Raw genomic sequence first — 15,599 nt, forward strand, 5'->3', positions numbered from 1 at the left:
CTCCTCCTCCCTCCTCTCCTCCCATCCCCTCATGGTTTCTCCTTCCTCCTCTCCGATGCTCCGGTGAACTCCTCTCCGGCGACCTCCTCCTCCTCTCCGGCGATGTAGGCGAGCGCCTCTCCGGTGACCTCCTCCTCCTCTCCGGCGAACTCCTCTCCGGCAAAAGAACGTACAAGATCCAAAAACAGGAACAAAATTTGAAATAATATCGTGCAAAAAAATGAGCAAAAGAAACGAGCAAAAAATGGGCAAAAAAAATCACGATCCAGATCCAAATTCAAAATTCAAAAATAGCAATGGCGCACGGTGGGGGTTAGACGGTGCGCCACTACTATTTTCCCGCCTTCAAAATTCAAAAATACTAATGGCGCACCGTGGCCTATACTAATGGCGCACCAGTGGCCTATACTAATGGCGCACCGTGGCCTATACTAATGGCGCACCACTGGTGCGCCATTAGTAAAAAAATACTAGTGGCGTGATGCTAGTGGCGCACCAGTAGTGCGCCATTAGTAGGCAAAACTGGTGCGCCACTAGTAGGCCTTTTCCTAGTAGTGCACCGTGCACATACTCACGCTTCGTGCCCAGCCACGCCCGCGCGGGTACACAGTGGAGCTCATTTCTGTACGAAATGGCAGCCCACGTGCTAATTTGAACGCGTGTAGCGGTTGTTTACCTACGGAGGTCGTGTACCACGCGTGCACGAAACAAAGTTCGACTTGATGCGTTGGCGCGTTATTTTTAAATAAAGTTATATCGCTCAATGGCACGTACACAGAATATAAACCGATTTTTATGGAGAAAAAGGTAGTCCGCTCCACTATATACAATGGAGCCTCCCTGCCTGGTTTGTCTCTCTTCAGAGTATCTCACACAAGGCTACGGTGGCCTCTCTCTCTCACCGTTGGTCACTGATCCGGCTGCATCCCGTCCGCCGTGGAAAGGGAGGACGTGCATCATTTCTCCGTTCGACGGTGCCGAGGCAGCACGTCCCGATCTGCGGTACACGCCGTTCTCTCTGACCAAGCTCCGGTGCAGTAGGGCCTATGCCACCTGCTCGCTGCGCAGTATGGGCAGATTCCGCCCGCCGCCGCTCACCTAGTTACATCCCGAAGACATCCAGGTATCCTCGGCCTTGCTCCACTGCCCGTCTTCCCACGTCGCTGCATGTGGATCTTCCATATTCTTTGCACAAAACGTAGCTCGTCCGGCGTACTTTCCATATTGCAATCTCGTCCTCACACTGTTTTAGACAAACACAACCGTGTTGTTATCTTCCCTTAGGACAAGGAATATGCTTCTTTTTTGTCGTTGCAACTGTCATCAACAATATTTGTCTTTTTACAAATTTCAAATGGGCATATTTTAGAGTGTAGATTCACTCATTTTGCTTCGTATGTGTACTCCCTCCATTCCTAAATATTTGTCTTTCTAGATATTTCAACAAGTGACTACATACGGAGCAAAATGAATGAATCTACACTCTAAAATATGTCTATATACATCCGTATGTAGTAGTCCATTTGAATCTCTAAAAAGACAAATATTTGAGTAGTCACTCGTTGAAATCTCTAGAAAGACAAATACTTCGGAGTATATTTAAGAACCGATGGGGTAGTGCACAGCCACATGGGAGACTCAGACCGGTCGTTGCGCCGCATTAATAGTGAGTAATGAGCAGTCAAATCATAAGCCCCACCTTTCCCACTTTAAGTTGCTCGGAAGAAGCAACCATCAATACGCTCTTCTTTGAATCCGCTCATACTACTCCATCCGTCACTGTTTATAGAGCGCGCTTCAGAAAAAGAGAAAATCTCTGGGACCAAGGCGACTAGCAGTCGGCCTGAAAAATAGCATTGGTAGTTATAGCACGGCGTCTATTACTAGAGGAAATAATGCGTACACACATGCATGCAGTGCTTCCACCCCGGGTAGACACATGCATGCACGTACTCCACTCCGTAGTACTACATCGAGAGAAAATTGCGGTTACCACACCCTAATTAATTGAGCATTAAACCAAACGCGTCTAAAGTCTCTCTGGTGGTGGAAATGCATTGAGAGAAATGCATCATAATGAAGCGCGCCCTGTAAACTGTGATGGAGGGAGGAGTAGTATGAAGGTGCAAAACCAAGTACGCGTATGGCCAGTCGGTCAACACACCTGGTCTTGGCATATCACTGACATGTGGACCGGAGTGTGAGCAAACCGATCTCAATTGACGGCAAAATGGCCAACCCGCCGTTCCTTGAGAGAGACGAGGAGCGAGAACACACAGACGGGCTCGCACGGAGGCCAAGATATATTCGAGCATGGTTGGTCGATATCATCATTACATGTTGGGCTGCCGTTTTCCGCCCTTCTCCGAAATAAATGTGTACTTTATCAAAGATTAAGAAAAATAAGAGTACAGAGGCTCCACCATGCGGTTCTACTAGTAGTACTACTCGTACTACTAAACCTTGCGCTTGGCTCTTCGCCTCTTCGTGAAGTCGAACAATGATGGTACTCCGCATGTTCGGTACTACAGTGTATGCCTCTGGCAATGTGACACCGAATGAACTGATGCATGTCCACCACCTGGGCGAGGTACGTTGCATTAGTCAAAAGGCGTAAGCGAGCTTCACCTTGTCCTGCAAGCTTCTCCTCGTTCTGCGAGTTGACAGGACACACCAACAAGTAGTGCTAGTCCATACTCCCTCCTTTCCGGTTAATATGGCTTAATCTTTTTTGCGGGTAAATGAGAGAGCTTTATTCATATATAAGCATTCTTAGGACGATCAGCCAAGACACTGGTCACTAGGAAGCGAGGTACCCCGCAAAAAAAGAAGTAGGAAGCAAGGTGTTTCATCAAGCCAGCTCTCGGCCACATCAAAGTGCAGCAAGCACGGTTCACACAAAGATGCGCCTTAAGGTTTGCTGACCTGTTTACATGCTGAATAACAAAAAATAGAGGAAATATTACCGAGCGCTCCTATTTGTAACAGGATATGAGCCAGAATTAAGCGAGAATTGTGGCGAGTGTTCCATGCAATCAACTTCCATTATCACATGCGAGAACCCTCGAAGAGAACCAAATGTGTTGAAGATTGCTTTATCACATTTTAAAAATATAATAAGAGTGCAGACGCTCCTCCATCCGGTTCCTAGTACTAGTAAACTTTGCGCTTGGCTGTTCGCCTCTTCGGGAAGTGCAACAATAATAGTACTAGTATAGTGTATGCTTCTGGCAATCTGACACCGAATTAACTGTTGCACATCGTCCACCGCCTGAGCGAAGGACAGCTTGCATTAGTCAAAAGTTTCTCCTTGTCCTGCGAGCCACCGCGCGCAAGCTTCTCCCGTCCTGCAAGCTTCTCCTTGTTCAGCAAGTTGACGGGACACATCAAAGTAATGGTAGTCCATACTGCCTCCTCTCCGGTTAATATGGCTTAATTTCAAATGAGATAAATACACTGTATGTCACTGTATATTTGTAAAAATACAGTCAGTGGACTTCATAATACGCTCATTGCGCTCAATATATACATTTTTCGGTGTTTATATGGTCACTAGCTCACCCTGGCTGAGTATGTATGTGCATGCACGTGTAGGTTGAGCACTTGAGCGTGACCGTGTGTGTTTCGTCGTGTGCTCGGACATGCATGCATTAGGGCGTCGCGCGCGTTTTTGCGTCCATGTGTACGCGTGACTGTTGCATACACGTAGGGGGAGTACGTGTAGGGGCCACTAAAGGAGCAGTCAAATCACACAGTAAGTTAGTCGGAAGAAGCAACCATCATTTCACTCTTCAATGACACGTACGCAATATAAAATGGTTGATATGGAGAGAAAAAGAAAACCACTATATATACACTAGCAGGAGCCTAAGCTACAAGCCTGCTTGCTTGGGTTGCTCTCTTGACAAGCATAGAACGACGGTGGCCACACCGCTGGTCACATATCCGGCCTGATCCCGCAGCTAGGGGAAGGGAACAATGTTCTGCGTAGACGCGGTCGACATCGGCGAGGGAGAAAATCCATAGTCGGTGCGTCCCAATCGGGGGTCACCGCGGTATGGGCCGATGCCGCATCCCAACCGCCCTTCTAGCTACAGCCCGACGTCCGTTTCGAAAATATTAGTGCATGTCAACAAAAATTATACTAGTATCGTTGTTCCGTTTTGAAAAAAGCATATAAGCTGTTACTTCTTACCCAAAGGATATTTATATCCAACAGACACAAAATATCCATTCGACTGTTCGAAATTACTTTCACTACTGATCTGATGTCGAGGTAATTGCTGCATCGCCACCAAAACCCACCATCTCTTAAGCTAAAGTAGACCGAGCTAACCCCTATATTAGCATATTACTAAGATAAATAGAAGGCACTGTAGAATCATTTAGGACGTGAGCTTGTCAATCTGAATGTGGAGGGACACCAGCTTAGCCCCGGCCAGCAGCTTGGGCGGAACTGTGAAGAAGGTCAGCTCCTGCACGGCGACGTCGCCGGGATCCCTGCTGCTTGTCACCTCCATTTCCACCTTGACGGCGTCGGTCCTGTCTTTGGGCTCCCCCGGCGGGCCGTTCACCCACAGCTTGGCCACGTAGTGCGGCAGTGGGGACGCCCCCGCTCTGATGCAGACGACCGACACGGCGATAGGCGCGCCGATGTCGAGCACGCCGCCGACCAAGAAAAATGCGCGGCCGTCCTCCTCCGTGAACAGCAAGAGCCGTGGCTCCGACAGTGGCACTTGCAGCTGGAGCGCCTTGCCGTACTAGATCCTGTGCACGGGCATGGGATGCACGGTGCTGATGTGGTGGGAGAGCCACGACGGCGGGCCTTCGAAGCCGCAGACGGGCACGGGGCATTTGCAGGGCGCGAGCGGACACATGCTCTGGTGATCGGCGAGCTTGTGGTAAGTGACGTAGAGCCCACAGCCTTCGTGCGGGCACTCCACCCTCACCGAGGAGAGGACGGCGTCCACCGTCGTGTTCCGCATGTCGAAGCCACAGCCGCGCTCACACTTCTGGCACTGCCGCTGGTTCTTGGGGCAATCGACGTGGCAGTCCGCGCAAGCCAGGTGCCCTCCCTTGCACTGCACAAATCAATCGAACAACACATCGATCAAGAAACCTGCACCTTGCTCGATCAGCCGAACGGACGAGGTGTATTCGAACCTCATACACTGGAGGCTTCAAGGGGCGGAGGCACAAGGGGCAGTCGAGCGAGGTGAGGTCCATCGAGACCATAGAGAGCTCCATCGTCGGGTCCTGTTCCGTCTGCATGATCTCGCCCTCCTCGTGCACAACCATCTCTTGCTTTATTAGGGCCGGGGCATTACAAAGCTTTACCGTCACATATTCATACTACTTCAAGGTGCATTAAATCAACACATGCAAGTATCAAAAGGAGAGTCACGGCATGCATGCATGCGTTGTAATTAATGCAACGGTAAACACAAATTATTAAAATATCTCGAGTGCAGTGCTTTGATGTGTCGCGTCAACTCGTACAAGACCGAGAAGTTTGATTACTACAACGCCCTCTCGCCTTAACCGCACCTGCCTTTGGCTGCATGACAGGTGGGCCACCGACCTATTGGGCCCACCTGTCATGGACGCAAACGCAGGAGCAGTAAGTCAATGAAGCTGCGTCCCTCCCTCGCCCATGAGCGTGGTGGCTGGCAGGACTAGGAGAAGCTTTCATTTGCTACATGCTCTCCCTCCCGTACACGGTGGACATGTAGCAGTTCAGTCGGTGTCAGATGGCCAGAAGCATACTGTAGTACTCCTCCACTGCAGTAGTACTCCATCATTTTGTTCGACTTCCCGAAGAGGCGAAGAGCCAAGCGCAGCCCGGACGCTCGTGTGGCAGTTTCATGTGTAGAGTAGTCTAGGATAGCGTGTACCGTGCCTGTAAGCTTAAAATCGTTGGGGTCGGCTCCATGCTATATTTTTTGATTAAAATTATCTTCTGGACCTACCTGTCATCATGGTGATTCTAGTTTGCACGCTCATCTGGTCAAGACAGGAATATATATTTAAATTTGTGGTGGGGTAAATGTTAGAGGTTGCAGCAAATGGAGTATTGCACACTGCGGGTCTTTCAGCCAAGTTTAGAGGCAACCATGTGGGGCCAGTGCTATGATGTGTTGCGTCAACTCGTACAACGAGGAGAAGCTTGATTTTACTACTACACGCCTTCTCCCTCGCCCATGCGCGCGGTGGCTCGCAGACGAGGAGAGGCTTTTGCTTATACTCCCTCCTTACCTGTTTATAGGGCTCATATCTGAAATCCCACCAACCAAGGTAAATGTCTATTGGGTGAGGTGAATTGAGCTTATGTGAAAAATGCCCAATTACAACATCCTGGTGTTAAATCTCAACCTGTTCAACTGCCAATGCAATTAACTATAGCGCCCCAAGCCCGCATGCGTCCCACTCTCTCTCTCATCCAGATGGCGCATGCACTGGTCAGTCTTCATTTTTTTACCTCGTTTTAATGTCCAGTTTGCTGCATGCATGCAGCTCAGGGAAGAAAGGAGCAACGACTTGGCTGTGTGATTAATTTTCTTTTGAAAATGGTACCAGGGAATTAAATGCAATGCAACAATCGAAAAGACCTCAGAGCTTTAACCAAGCTACTCTCAAAACAAGCCTTATAAAACGGAAATCTGAAGATTTTGAGTTGAGCCTTATAAACCGGTAAGGAGGGAGTATAGTACTACAACAAGCTATCCCTCCCGCTCGCGGTGGACGGACATGCAGCAGTGGATTCGATACTGTAGAAGCAGTAGTAGTAACATCATTGTTCGTCTTCTCGAAGAGGCGAAGAGCCAAGTGCAACCCAAACATGGCAGTTGCGAACCTTGGAGCACGCATATAGCCAGTGTGACACCCAAAATTTTTAATTGGATTTTTCAAAAAAATTTATTTGACTTGAGGGAGGTGATTTAAATTTTTCTTCAAAAGAACCCTCCCTTTCAAAATATTTTTTTATGGCAAGAGTTTTATTTGGATTCACCCAAGACTTGTTTTTGGTCTTGGAGGTTCTTGCTTTTTATTTGGACTCAAACCAAAATACTTTTCACTTGGGACAAATGTCTTTTGAAAATCTCTTTGAAAATACTCTATAGCTTTTGGAATAATCCTTTACCACTTTCAACAATTCTCTCTTGCCATGGCCTTAGTACAAATCCACTCTACTAAACCTCCCCTCATCTTTGGATCATGTTTTGCATCAAATCCAGCAAGTTGGACCTCCCCATATGATTACTTTCCATTAAATCTTGTCAAAACAATTTCTGCTTTCTATTCTAGCCCTTGGAGATTTACAAAGGAGCTACCATTTCTATTTTGATTTTTGCCCCCAAACCAATTCTCCTTCCTAGTCCTTTGAACCCTCAACCAAGATCCATGAAGATCCACTGGTCTTCAGTTCAAATGTTTCAAACTATACTTGCTGCAAGTTTGGACAAGATTTGCCAAACTTGATGAAATTCATTCAAATCTTTCTCCAAAAATTCTGAGAAAAATCAGGCAGCCTCTGGGTGCATTGAGAGGTCACCTCACCAAGTCCCAGCCCCAGGAAAATTTTTCTTCACACCAAATCATTCTGTCGAACACCTGTAGAGCATTGTCAATATCAGGTTCAGTAAATTCAGAGAACAGTTCAGTGTTCTACTGTCGTTTTCTTCAGAACTTGTTGTCGATCTCGACAGTGCCGCGGTGTCGCCTTGCTCCCCGTCCCCTCCCCCTTGTTCCTGCGCCGCACGATCCCCTGGAGCCTTGCGGACGTCGGCGACGAGCAGGAGGAGGTACGCCGCCCCGTGACCGACGCCAGCGGCGGCTTTGCGGCCGCCAGAGAGAGGCGCAGCGTAGATGGCGCCACCCAGCGCCGCCCAAGCCTCCGGAGGCCACCGCGTGGCCACCCACTCCCCCGTGCGTGCTGCCACCGTCGTCGTGAACCGCTGGGCGTGGAGCGCGCTCTCTGCCGCCGTCGTGCCTGTGCGGCCACCCCACCGTGGACCGACGCCGTTACGCCAAGACCGACCAGGATTAGCGGGGGAACGGCACCAGTACACCTCACTGGTGCTGCCTGGCCACCTAAACCTCCTGCCAAGCCACTGCCTCGCCGTAATTGCTCGCCGGAGCAATCCCGTTCACGGCCACCCCCTCGATCCTCCTATAAATAGAGGCCCCGAGCTTCAACTCGAACCCACACTACCTCTGCACTCCACCAAGACCCTGCCTATCCACTGGAAGAGCCCCAAGGGAGCTTTCTTCCCCGACTCCGGCCGCCGCGACCCGCCACGGGATCCAGCTCGATTCGCTCCCGTGCATGCACCTCTGCTTCCCATCTCTTGCCAGTGACTCTCTAGTGCTTCCCTCCTTCTGACCCACGCTTCAATTCGAAGTTTGCAGCACACCACCGGAGTTCCCCACCATCGCCCGAGCCGCCGTTCGCCGGAGAAAGTGTCGCCGTCGACGTGGTGCTCCCCGACACCCAAGTCCACCACCCACCGACGCGGAAGGACACGCTGAAGCTCTTGGTACACTCCGATCTCCCTGACTCGCCGTGGTTCGACGCCGGCGACCTCCGCAGTCTTCGGGCGCCGGCGAGGTTTTCAAACCTGACATGTGGACCCCCCTGTCAGCCTTTATTCTCTTCTCCCTCGAATCGTTTTCTGTTGGCGCCTTCGGGCAGAGTACGTTTTCTCTGTGGGCTTGCACATTTCTATTCGAAGCGTTTTCTGTTTTCTTAGTTAAACCCCTGGAACTTTTCTGTTTCATTACAGATGAGTCCCTGGACAGAAACCTTTATAACTTTTTAATAAAAAGTGATTTTTGAGTGATTCTTTTTCTTATAGTCTTAAAATTTTGTCTAGTTTTTTATGGGATTTATTTGGAAAATTTTTGGAACTACTTTTATGCACGCGTTGGTTTTCACGTTAGTATGCCTTTCGCTATACCGTAGGTTCCGGAAGAGGTGACGGAGCCGCGAACTTCGCCGAGCTAGACTCCGACTTCTCCGAACCAGGAAAGCATGTTTGAACCTTTGATATGATTTGTGTTTTGCATGTTTGCGTGAAAGTTTGTGCGTGGCATATGAGTGTCGGTGAGTACCCCGTTGCTTGTGAGGCAACTACTCGCATGTTCCAAAGTTGCGATGATCTCTAGTGAGAGATGGCGTAATCATGTGGTGACATGAAGGGCAGCAAGGTGGTACTGTTGTAGCATACCAGCCTTGCGTCATCCGACAAATTCCGACATTAACGTGGACGGAATCACGTTATCGTTCTTTTCCCTTCCGTGCTACCACATGTTTCTTTTGCCAGGATGCGGTTTAGTAAGTTGGTATCCTCTTTCCGTCTACACACCAAACAGAGGGGTCGGGATGATGGTTCCATGGCCATGGATTAAAGCCAGTCATCCGGTTAGGGGGCATGGGTGTTTCCGGTTGGGACCGAGAGGGGGGGCACCCCCTTAGAGCGCGCGTATAGAAATTTGATCCCATGCTACGCGAGGTTGTAGCGTCCCCGTCTCAAGGTTCTTCTTGAACGTTGCCGAGGGTGATCCGTAGCTTCGGAATGTTGAATGGGTGTGTACTGGTAAGACGTGTTTCTTCCAAAACACCGTAAACGGAACTAGTCCCCGTGACTACTGAAATCCGTTGGCTGTGGTTAAGTACAAACTCTGCAGAGTCAAATCCTTCCAAATCATCGTATCCATGAATCAAGTAGGGTGATCAGTATATCCTTATCCATCCTCATGGAAATTTATCCCCGGTGAACAAACTAAGGTGGTAAACCCAGTTTGATTGTTATTCCTGCGGATGGTCTAACCTTATACTTGACTCGTACTGGTAATAATTTATATTCTCGAGCTACTGAATTATTGAGTTACAATATAAGCCCTTTATGTGATGTCGCTCAGATGTCCGATTGTGGCCTGTTTGCCTTTTACTTTCAATATAAGCCCTTTATGTGATGTCGCTCAGACGTCCGACTGTGGCATGTTGGTCTTTTATTTTCTGTTATAAGCCCTTTATGTGGTGTCGCCCTGATGCCCGATTGCGGCATTATTATTCTTGCAGTTTCCTCTCGAGGAGTCATTCAGACCCTCGTTTGGCACCGGTATTACTATTCTTGCAGTTTCCTCTCGAGGAGTCATTCAGACCCTCGTTTGGCACCGGTATTACTATTCTTGCAGTTTCCGCTCGAGGAGTCATTCAGACCCTCGTTTGGCACCCAGGATTTATTTTGGGATTTCGGGAGGACTACCGCCCGACTTCTCTGTTATTTCCCCATGCATTATTACCTCTATGTCTGAACGCGCTGGTCAATCTGTTCATATGCTTCATGTTTACATTTGTTATATCTTATGTCCGAACTGTCTTGCGAGTACTTTCATAGTACTCACTTGGCTTGTTGATTTGGCCAGATGTTGACGAAGGCGATCTCTTGGATGAAGAGTTTGATAGTGCGTCCGACGCCTAGAGGAGTCCCAGTCAGTCCTGTGCGATCCTGGATATTGGTCACTTGTGTTATAGACGCTTCCGCCACCCGCAATAAGTCTCCTCGAGCCTCACTCCGACGCTCGAAGAGCTGTAGTTTTCAGGAGTCATATCACCCTCTCCGCTGTGATATTTCCACCACCGTTGTTATCGTGAGTTAGTAGTTATGCCACCCTATCCGCCGTTATGTTTTATCGGCGTGTTTGTAATAAACTGTTGAGCAGTCTCCGCTCAACCTTGTATTATATTCAGTACTCCTGGTATTTTTCTTCTGTGACCAAGATATTGTCTATCAGTGGGAAGGAATTCTTCTTTACTGGTCCGTAAAAGGGATTGGTCTCTCAATAAATATTTTATTGAAAAACCGGTCGTGACAAGCTTGGTATCAGAGCCAGGCTGACTGTAGGAAGCCACTAGGTGCGATCGCTAATCGGTTATTAGCGCCTTTTGTGCTTTTTCAGCATTTTTGCAAATGTAGCTATTTTCTGTTGGTCATCATAAATTTATGACATGACTACTCAGAATTTTTGCCTACTTTTGTAGATGGCTGGCAGCAGCAATGAGACTCGAGTGTTCACGAACGTGCCCGAGGGGTTTGTCAAACTACTCGTCTCCATCACCAAGCTCGCGATCGGGCCAGCGACTCGTCCGAATTTCATGCTTTATCAGCACAAGCTCAACGACGACGTGTCTATGCACCAGGCCGTGGTGCAATTCAAGGGAGGACGTTCTGCGTCTCGCCACTTCTGTTTTGTGGGGAGGGCCATGCCTACGGAGAGGCATGCCATGCAGATGGCCGCCCGTGAGGCGATAGCTCGCCTTCGAGACATCCTTCCGATGATGAAGACTCGTCGCTACCGCTACCTCCCATGCCATGTGCCATACACTTGTCACTATGCATTCGCCTGCCATCGGGGAGAGCGAGATGAAGCCATCGAGATGGTTGTTGAGTACCTCAAGGCTCTAGAGGAATCTTTCGACAACCCCGTAGACGATCTTGTGGCTGCCCGCATGGACTTAGTCCGGGGCGGTCCTGCCAGCAGGAAGGAGCTTCTCCACACGGCACCGCCTCTGACATTCGTCTCATCCTCAGCCTCTTATGCACCGGCCATTTTGGCTACTGCTCGCCGTCTGCCTACCACTGAGGAGTTCGACCGAGTCATCGCCTCTACTCCAGTCAGAGCTGCACCGCCTGCCGCACCCGCTCTGCCACCTGTCATCCCCGCACCATCACCGCAGCGCAGTGTTACGCGCCAGGAGCCAGCTAGAGAGGAGGTGGAGGTTGATTCTCCTGCACCGCTGAGTCTTGCCCTCGGCAAGGGGAAGGACATCGTCACCATCTCCGACTGAGAGCGCTGAGTAGCCGCGCGTTTATGTCTGCTTGTATGAGGTGTTTTCTCTGTATGCTAGTCTAAATAACATGTCAGGATTGTGTGCGCACATCCTGAGCGCTGTATCATGTGTTTGTATTTCGCGTGTAAGGTTTGTGTTAAGCAGTCATTTCTTCGTGCAAAATCGTTTATGTCTTTTTTTGAAAAACCTTGGGGTCTTTTAAATTGTTGCCTTTGCAAGATTTTCCTTGTGCCACACAATTCTTCTCATGAGTTTTTTCTAAATAATACCCCCAGACTGGAAAAATGTCTCGCCCGTGGACTCGCTCCATGCCCAATCAGCCAGAAGAAGTTTATGGGACACAGACTAGCAACAATTTCACTCAGGGTCAGTCCAGTCAGCAGGACAGCGAAGCAGCCCTGTCTCAAGTATGCCATCTCTTCGAACAAAGCCAACAACAGCACCAAGAGATGATGAATCACATCATCAATATGGGGAACCACCATGAACCCTATCAGCCTCATTCCAAGTTATCTGAGTTACAGAAAACTCGCCCTTCAACGTTTGCTCACACCGATAGGCTGCTAGAAGCCGACGATTGGCTTCGCGACATCGAAAGGAAGCTGATCATTGCTCAGTGTTCAGATCATGAGAAGGTGCTTTATGCACCACACTACCTTACTGGAGCAGCTGCAGCATGGTGGGAAAACTTCCTACACATGCACCCCAGTGAACACAACATCACCTGGGAGGAGTTCAAGGAAGGCTTCCGTGGGGCACACATCCCCAGGAGCATCATAAAAATCAAGAAGAGAGAATTTGACGATCTGAAGCAGAGAGGCATGACAGTGACAGAATACAACGGTCAGTTTACCCAGCTATCTCGTTATGCCTACGACGAGCATATGACAGAAAACAAGAAGATGGAAAAATTCCTTGACGGCCTGGCACCAGCACTAAGATGCCAACTGATTGTACACACCTTTCCGGATTTTAAAACTCTGGTGGACAAGGCCATTACCTTGGAGAATGAGCGCCGTTGTCTGGAAGATATCCGTAAGCGAAAGAGGGACAAGACGACTCTTGCTCGCAACAACCGAAGCAAGACTGAGGTTCCAAGGACAGAAGCAAGGAGATCCACGACTACTGACCCAAGGCCCGTCAGACAGTTTCACGCCAGGGACAAAGAGTTCATGTACCGTCCAGGGGTCACATGCTATGCTTGTGGAGAAGAAGGGCACTATGCTAAACAGTGCCCAAAACCAAGGAACTCGGTACCCAAGCCGAACAATGGTGGAAACAATCCAGCCCCCAAGCGCAACAATTTCAATCCCAACAACAACCACAGGAAGGGTCACCTGAACCATGTGACCAGGGAAGAAGCGCAGAATGCCCCAGACATCGTGCTCGGTACGTTCCCTGTCAACACAGTACCTGCCACGGTTTTGTTTGATTCTGGAGCTTCCCATTCGTTCGTTTCGAAGAGTTTTGTTTTGCAACATGGTTTTCCGAGACTTCCCTTGGAAAAATCTATGATCATCAAGTCCCCCGGAAGTAAGCAAATCGCTCAGAGTTACTGCCAAGGAGTAATCATTGAGTTCGAAGGACTACAGTTCCAAGCAAATCTCATCGTGTTGGAAAATAAAGGACTGGATGTCATTTTAGGGATGGACTGGTTGACCACCAACAAGGGATTTATTGACTGTTTTAATCGGACTGTGATCCTCACTCATCATCACGGCAAGACAATAAAGGTCACCGCTCAAGAAAGACCACGGTCACGACAACCAAAGCTGAACAAAGTGGACATGTCGGAACTGAGAAAAGTTCAAGTGGTATGCGAGTTTCCTGACGTATTTCCTGAAGAACTGCCAGGCATGCCACCAGACCGAGAAATAGAATTCAGCATCGAACTAGCACCTGGCACCGCTCCCATCTATAAGAAACCTTATAGAATGGCACCCTCAGAATTGGTAGAGTTGAAGAAGCAGATAAAGGAATTCTTGGACAAAGGATTTATTCGAGCCAGCTCCTCACCATGGGGTTTGCCCGTGTTGTTCGCCAAGAAAAAAGATGGGACACTGAGACTGTGTATAGATTATCGAGCTCTCAATATGGTCACCATCAAAAACAAATATCCGATGCCACGGATAAATGATTTGTTTGACCAGCTCGCACAGGCCAAGGTGTTCTCAAAAATTGATTTGAGATCGGGATATCACCAATTGAAAGTACGAACAGAAGATATCCCCAAGACAACATTCACTTCCAGATATGGGTTATATGAGTTCACAGTGATGCCTTTTGGACTAACGAACGCCCCCGCATATTTCGTCCACCTCATGAACAAAGTGTTTAGGAAATTCATGGACAAATTTGTTGTGGTATTCATTGACGATATTCTGGTTTACTCAAGGACACCAGAAGAGCATGCTGAGCATCTCAGAATTGTTTTGGGAGAATTAAGGAAACATAAGTTGTACGCCAAATTTAGCAAGTGTGAATTTTGGCTAAGGCAAGTTGGTTTCCTAGGCCATGTATTGAACCAAGAAGGCGTGGCCGTAGACCCAGAAAAAGTCAAAGCCATACTTGACTGGAAGCCACCCGCCAACGTTACAGATGTGCGGAGTTTCCTGGGAATGGCCGGATATGACAGAAGATTTATTGAAGGATTCTCCACTGTGGCAAAACCAATAACACAGTTGCTCAAGAAAGACAAGAAATTTGTATGGACGGAAGCATGCGAGAAAAGCATCCAAGAACTCAAGAAGAAACTAACAACCGCACCGGTCTTAACCGTGCCAGACATACACAAGAGTTTTGAAGTATATTGTGACGCGTCCCGAAAAGGCCTCGGATGTGTACTAATGCAGGATGGCAAAGTTGTCGCGTATGCCTCTAGGCAGCTGCGAAAGCATGAGGAAAATTACCCAACACATGACTTGGAGCTAGCAGCAGTCATACATGCACTCAAGGAGTGGAGGCACTTTCTGTTGGGAAACCGCTGTGAAATATATACGGACCATAAGAGCCTCAAATATATTTTTCACACAGCCAGAGCTAAATTTGCGCCAACGACGCTGGTTGGAATTGGTCAAGGACTATGATGTCGGCATTCACTACCATCCAGGGAAAGCAAATGTAGAGGCTGATGCCCTTAGTCGAAACCCCAGCCCGGACAACGACGGTCCGCAAAACTTGAGACCTGAGTTTCAGCAAGAGTTCGCCAGACTCAACATGATGTTAGTCTCGGAGGGCACCGTATCAAATCTGGAGATACAACCCACCCTAATAGAGCAAATTAAGAAGGCTCGACAGGGACATCCAAGCATCGAAGGTATAAAGAAGAAAATGAACCTTGGTAAGGCTTCAGAGTTCGTCACAAATAGTGAAGGAATATTATGGTACGGAGACAGACTTTGCGTACCTAACATTGAGGAACTCAAGCAACAAATCTTAACCGAAAGCCACACCGCTCCATACTCGATCCACCCTGGAGGAACCAAAATGTACAAAGACATTCAGGAAAGATTTTGGTGGCACGGTATGAAAAGAGATATAGCCACATTCATTGCTTGTTGCGATTCCTGTCAGCGCATCAAGGCCGAGCATCAAAAGCCAGCAGGGCTACTCCAGCCAAACATGATACCGGAGTGGAAATGGGATGAAGTAGGAATGGACTTCATTGTCGGATTACCTCGATCGCAACGCGGAAATGATGCCATATGGGTCATCACAGACCGACTAACCAAGGTTGCTCATTTCA

This window comes from Triticum aestivum, chromosome 6D, assembly GCF_018294505.1.
Source record: "Triticum aestivum cultivar Chinese Spring chromosome 6D, IWGSC CS RefSeq v2.1, whole genome shotgun sequence".
NCBI lineage: Eukaryota > Viridiplantae > Streptophyta > Magnoliopsida > Poales > Poaceae > Triticum > Triticum aestivum.